The sequence below is a fragment of the Xiphophorus couchianus genome, chromosome 5 (genome assembly GCF_001444195.1).
Source record: "Xiphophorus couchianus chromosome 5, X_couchianus-1.0, whole genome shotgun sequence".
NCBI lineage: Eukaryota > Metazoa > Chordata > Actinopteri > Cyprinodontiformes > Poeciliidae > Xiphophorus > Xiphophorus couchianus.
Genome location: NC_040232.1, coordinates 28,379,788 through 28,385,389, shown reverse-complemented (window position 1 = coordinate 28,385,389; position 5,602 = coordinate 28,379,788).

Here is a 5,602-nt window from a genome sequence, read left to right as displayed (position 1 = left end):
GAAGAAAAATGATGCATGGTCTTCAAACTGAAAAAGTTTCCGTAGCATGGTACTTCCACTGTCATATGCCATGGCTAGCAGCCAAAGTCCAGGAAATGTTGCAAGCATTTGCATTGAAAATATCCCCTCTCTATAATTTAATCTCAGAAAAAAATCCATCTCTTCTGTGATTTCCTCAGAGGTTTGTATGGAAGCCCGTTTCCGCCACTCTGTAAAAAAAAAAAAAGAATTTATCTCATTATAATGAGATACTATGTCATTATTTTGAGATACTATCTCATTATAATGAGATAATTTATTTATTTATTTTTTTTAACAGAGTGGCGGAAACGGGCTTTCATAGGTTTGTTAGGTTATATGAAAGCCAGGATTATTAAGACAGTAGAACATAGCTGACAGGTCAGAGAGAACGTTTAAAGCAGAGTTAGGTTATAGATCAATATCCCAAGATTTGAACATGTCACAGAGACTTGATTAGCCCATCATCTGAATATGAAAAGAGAAGAATAAAACGTACGAAGACACGGCGAGCCACCCAAACAGAGTAATTGGACAAAGCTAGCGCTAATCCGAGAAAAAGCCAAACGGCTCATCCTGAAGTTGCAGAGATCTCTGGCTCAGGCAGGAGAACCTGCAGACAAGACAATTACTAGTCATTACTCCACTAATGAGGCCTTTATTGAAAAAAAGCAACAAAAAAAGTAAAATTAATTCCAAAATATGTTAATAAAAACACTGACTCAGATGTGTTGGATTAAATTTTAAAATGCCCAAATAGGAGAAATGTGGCCAATTTTCACCGGAAACATCATTGAGGACTCACTAAACTTTTCTCCATAATTTAGCATAAGTCACCCGTCTTCACTTTTAGAAAAATATCTAATGGCTTAATGAGAAATTTTGCCATTCATGCATCTTAAGTAGATGGTTTAAATAATTACTACTCATTTCACTATAGTTCATATTAGATTATAATAAAATAAGACACATGAGATTCATTTAATTGGACATTTATTATTATCTTATTCAGCTATGTTGTTTTGTCATGTAACAGTTTCCACAAGTTAGTTATGAAAATGGTACAAATGCTGGTCCCAGAGGGAGAGACAAAGCCTGGTCAAATAAAACAAATATTAAACTTTTTTGACAAGCATGTCTGACCAAAATTATTCATACCCCGTGGAAGAGTTCATTTAAAATCAGTTTAAAACAATCAAGACGTTGTTTTCTGATATGAAATGAGACAAGCGTCTCTTAAAAGGTAAAGAAAATAAAAACCTTCGAGGTTAGAATGCCTCCTTGCCATGGCCCTAATGTTTAGCTCCCTTCTTTGAGTCTCTTTCAGATTAAAAAAATAATTGTTAATATTACCTCCAGTCAGAAGAAGCATGATCATAAAAGTAAAGGTTTTCTTTACACCTTAATTATACAACGGATATGAGTAATTTTGGTCATTGCTGTACATTATCCACTCTATAAAACACGATGGTAGCAGTGTAATGCTGCTTCTGTTTTTTTTTTCTCAGACATTTCATATACACTTCATACATTTTCAATTTGCGGCTTTTTCAACAACAACTGTACACCTGGTAAAAGTGCAAGTTGGTTACTAAATATAAATTTAGAAAACTTTAGTTGCCCTAATCCTTCTGTTCGTCTGTATAAATACGTCTTTCCTCTCTCCTGAGTCCACCGGCTAAAACCGCATGTAGTTTTGATCAATGGTTACAAAACAGACTTAAATGAGGAATGCTGGGACTGGGAGACTTAATGGTTCAGACGAAAAACATTGCAGGTCAGAGGAATAAGCTGCTGGGTTTTGTCTACTCTCAGGAATAAAACATTGTTGGCGCTGTGTGTTTCTGGTAGTTGTGCAAGTTTTGGTAATCCTAAAAGCTCAAGTTGAAAGCAGGTCTTAAACCAAGGTCCTGGTGCTGTTAGTTTACCCTTTTTTCTGTTCCAGCCTTTTTTCTCTTCTTCTGCATTTTGCTTTGTTTTCTTCTGTTTGATAAGGAGAAACAGAAGAAACACATACCAGCAGCACAACCTGCTTGCTATCATCTAACAGACACTTCAGTGTCCCTGAGAATGAATCTACAGTGAAAGTAAGTCAGAGTAAACATCTGAAAACTAATTAATAAGCTTTTAATTCTCTACCAACAGAATAGTATAAGCCTGGCTGTGGTGCCATGCATTCAGTTCATTATCAGGTTTTTATCTTATTCAAGATAGTTCCCCAGATGTCAGTGACCAGAAGGGAGCTCTTGATATTAAATTATTTTAAGGATCTGTTTATATCCTCAGGACAAGTGATCCCAGGAATAATTTAAAAGCTGGTAATCATCTTAGTAGGTGATAAATTAACTGGTGGTGCTTGCAAATTACATTGATTTATAGCAACAAGACTGAAGCTGACACATGATTCACAGCTTCTGTAAATGACTTTTGTACAGTTTTTAAAGAGTTTGGACTTCTTCTGATTATCTCCATATAATTTTGAAGTAGTCTCAAAATTGAATGTGATGCCACTCAGATATTCAGTCACGTTCAATGAATTAGAACATGCGTTCCGATGAGACTCGTTGCTCTGGAATACCTTTTGAAAATGACTGTCGTTAAGCAGGTAATAAACATACTTTTCATTAAGCACACATTTCTATAATAAAATATTTTTTATTGGCCTGATGTAATATCCTAATCTTAAATGTTGCTTTCATTAGCTGCAGGAAGAAAATTATCATAATGAGCAATAATAAAAGATTTAAAACGTCAGTCTGCATCTAATTAATCTGGGTCCCGCTTGAAATGTTCAGTACTTAGAGAAGTCAAACTTGAGAAAAATTACTCTACGTATACTGATCACGTGTTCTTTAAGAGAAAAGTTGGATTTGTGTAGCTGTTTACAATGCACTTGGTGAAAAGTATACCCAGAGATTTAATTACATTAAAACTGAAGCGTTTGGCCATAATGACCAATGGAGAAGGAGTTTGGACTCCTAGAGCCTTCCTGCCGTTTTATGAGGTACATGGGTGGCAGCATCATGATGTGAGAGTCTGAGGAAAGCACATCCATCCGTCTGTCTGTCCGTCCGTCCATCCGTCCATCCATCCGTCCATCTGTCCATCCATCCGTCCATGCATCCATCCATGTTTTAAGGTGGCCATCACAAATCCCAGGTCAAAGTCATTTAAGAAAAAAAATGTCTGCAGAGCTGAAAAGGTGTGTGCAGCTAGGCCGGCTTACAATCCTCACTCTGTTACACCGGACCTTTTAGAGCGAATAGTTCAAGATCCATGCCAACTAGTTTTGAGAAGCGAGTGAAGACAAACCCAAAACATTTGATTCAATGCCCCACAGTTATAAAGGTAAATCAAATACGAAGGAAATGTATGTAAGCTTCGGAATTAATTCTTTTTTCTCAGTTTTTGGTATGTAGTGAATAGAAATAATATGGTCAGAACTGTGCACAGTAACAAAAAAGTAGGGCAAGTCCAGTCTATTTTAATATATTAGTGACAATATTTTAACCATTCTTTGTACTTTTTGTGTAAATGTAGGTGGAAGTCAACTTCACTTTCCCTTCAGTTTTTTTTTGTTTTGTTTTAAAGATCTTGAATAAACCTGTTTGGAACCATTACAGATTGATTATTATGGACTTAATTTCCCTTAGAAAAAGACAAAGACAACCCTTAGTAGTCCTACCTGTGTTCTTGTTTGAAAGTCACTAACGTGCGCCACACATAACTCTGCATGGTGATTTCCTTTGAGACGTGAAGTCACATCCCAAGGGCGATGTTTGACTTCCTATATGGGCTGCATGAAGAACGTCCTCTCCACCCCGTGGTGCCTCGCTACGCAATGTGTGACCCACATAAAACAGTCAAAAGCAACAGCAGCCCCTTCCCATGTGCTTACTGTTTGTACACACGTCATATGTCACACTGCACTGAGTGTCATGATTGCATGGTGGGAACATCAGGCTCCTCCGTGGGAGCAGCTCTGCTGTATAATGTGTGGGAAGCTTCATTCCTCAGCCTCTGCGCCACCTCCCAACACCATAATCTCTCAGTGTGAAGAAGCGATCTGTCATGCTGCCAAGGTGGCTCACCGAATCCCAGTGAAACACGTACTGCGAATTGTTTTTTTGCTTGATGAACTATAGAACATCTTGCTGACAGCATCTGTGAATGTTAGCTCAGAATATATTTATCATGTAACACCAGCGGAGAGTTGTACTGTCTCACCACTCAGGCACTTGACAGGCTCTAACTTTAATATAACCTGAAATATATTTTGTGCTGTTTCTTAAAATGCAGACTATACCACAGTAAGAGGGGATGTTAAGACGTGATATTTGAGGTTTCCTCCTCACACCTTCCCGCTGCCTTCCGCTGCAGCAAAAATAGATTTCCAGTAACTGGTGCGGTAAATAAATATTTGTGTTAACTGTCAGTAATTAAAATTTACTGATGACATCTGGCTGCGGTCTGCCACTTCATGGTACAATGCTCTACAATCTGTTTCATTTTCATCTTTTAAAGAAAACAAAAAATAAATAAATAAAAATACTCTCGGCTGAAGTCCCGTGATCTGTGTTTTCTCATTGTGCTTCTGCACAGCATGTCCTTTTTTAACGGCAACTATCAGAAAGAATAGCTCACCACACCTTATAATTCATGAGGTGCCTTCAGACTTAGATTCTGATACCCTCAAACATTTGCAATTTTTAATACTTTACGGCTTAAACATCTATGGATATCACTTTATTCCAGGGATCTGCAACCTGCAGCTCTTTATAACTCTGGCTAAGACGATACAAACATATTTCTAAGTATGAATGCAATGACAACATACAGGTTGCATTAATTAAAACATGATATTTTTCTTGTCAATAGGTTAGATATTTGTGCTTTTCCACAAATATAACATCCTAAAACAATGTATCCGTCTTGTGTTTGCAAACATGTTTTCTATTTTAAAATATAAAAATAATAATAAAATGTTTAATAAAGTAGATATTCATTAAAAATGAGAAGCCGTCTTTTTCAAAAGGACCTGTAACATACACGTCTCTGAGCGAGGATTTTTTTTAGCTGCACTTAGGGTAAAAATGGCGCTTTGGACAGTAAAGGTTGCAGAACCCTGCTTCATATTGTTGGCATTCTGCGCATTTCTCCTTTTCAACAGCACAGGAAAGGGTTAAAGTACATTTCTTCCTTTGGGTCAGCTCCTCCAAAGCTGACCCAAAAGTTGGCCAAGGTGTTCCCAGGCCAACCAAGAAAAACTTAGTCTCTCCAGCATGTCCTGGGTCTTCCTCTGGGTCTCATGTCATGTATGTATTTTCTTTTTATTATTATTATTTTGTACTATGACATGAAATTACTATCTCAGAGGACATCAGCTGGGACAAATCCACTTGTCTTGAACTGATTCAGTGTGAAAAAGTATTTCCAGGGAGAAGATAAATGTTTAGATTTCATTTGGACAAAATGCTACACTCACACTTGCTCATGCAACAGCAAAAGTAAAATAACATATATCATTCCATAAAATACAACATATGTAGGATGTAGTTGATGTAGGAGTAAATAGTTGACCTTT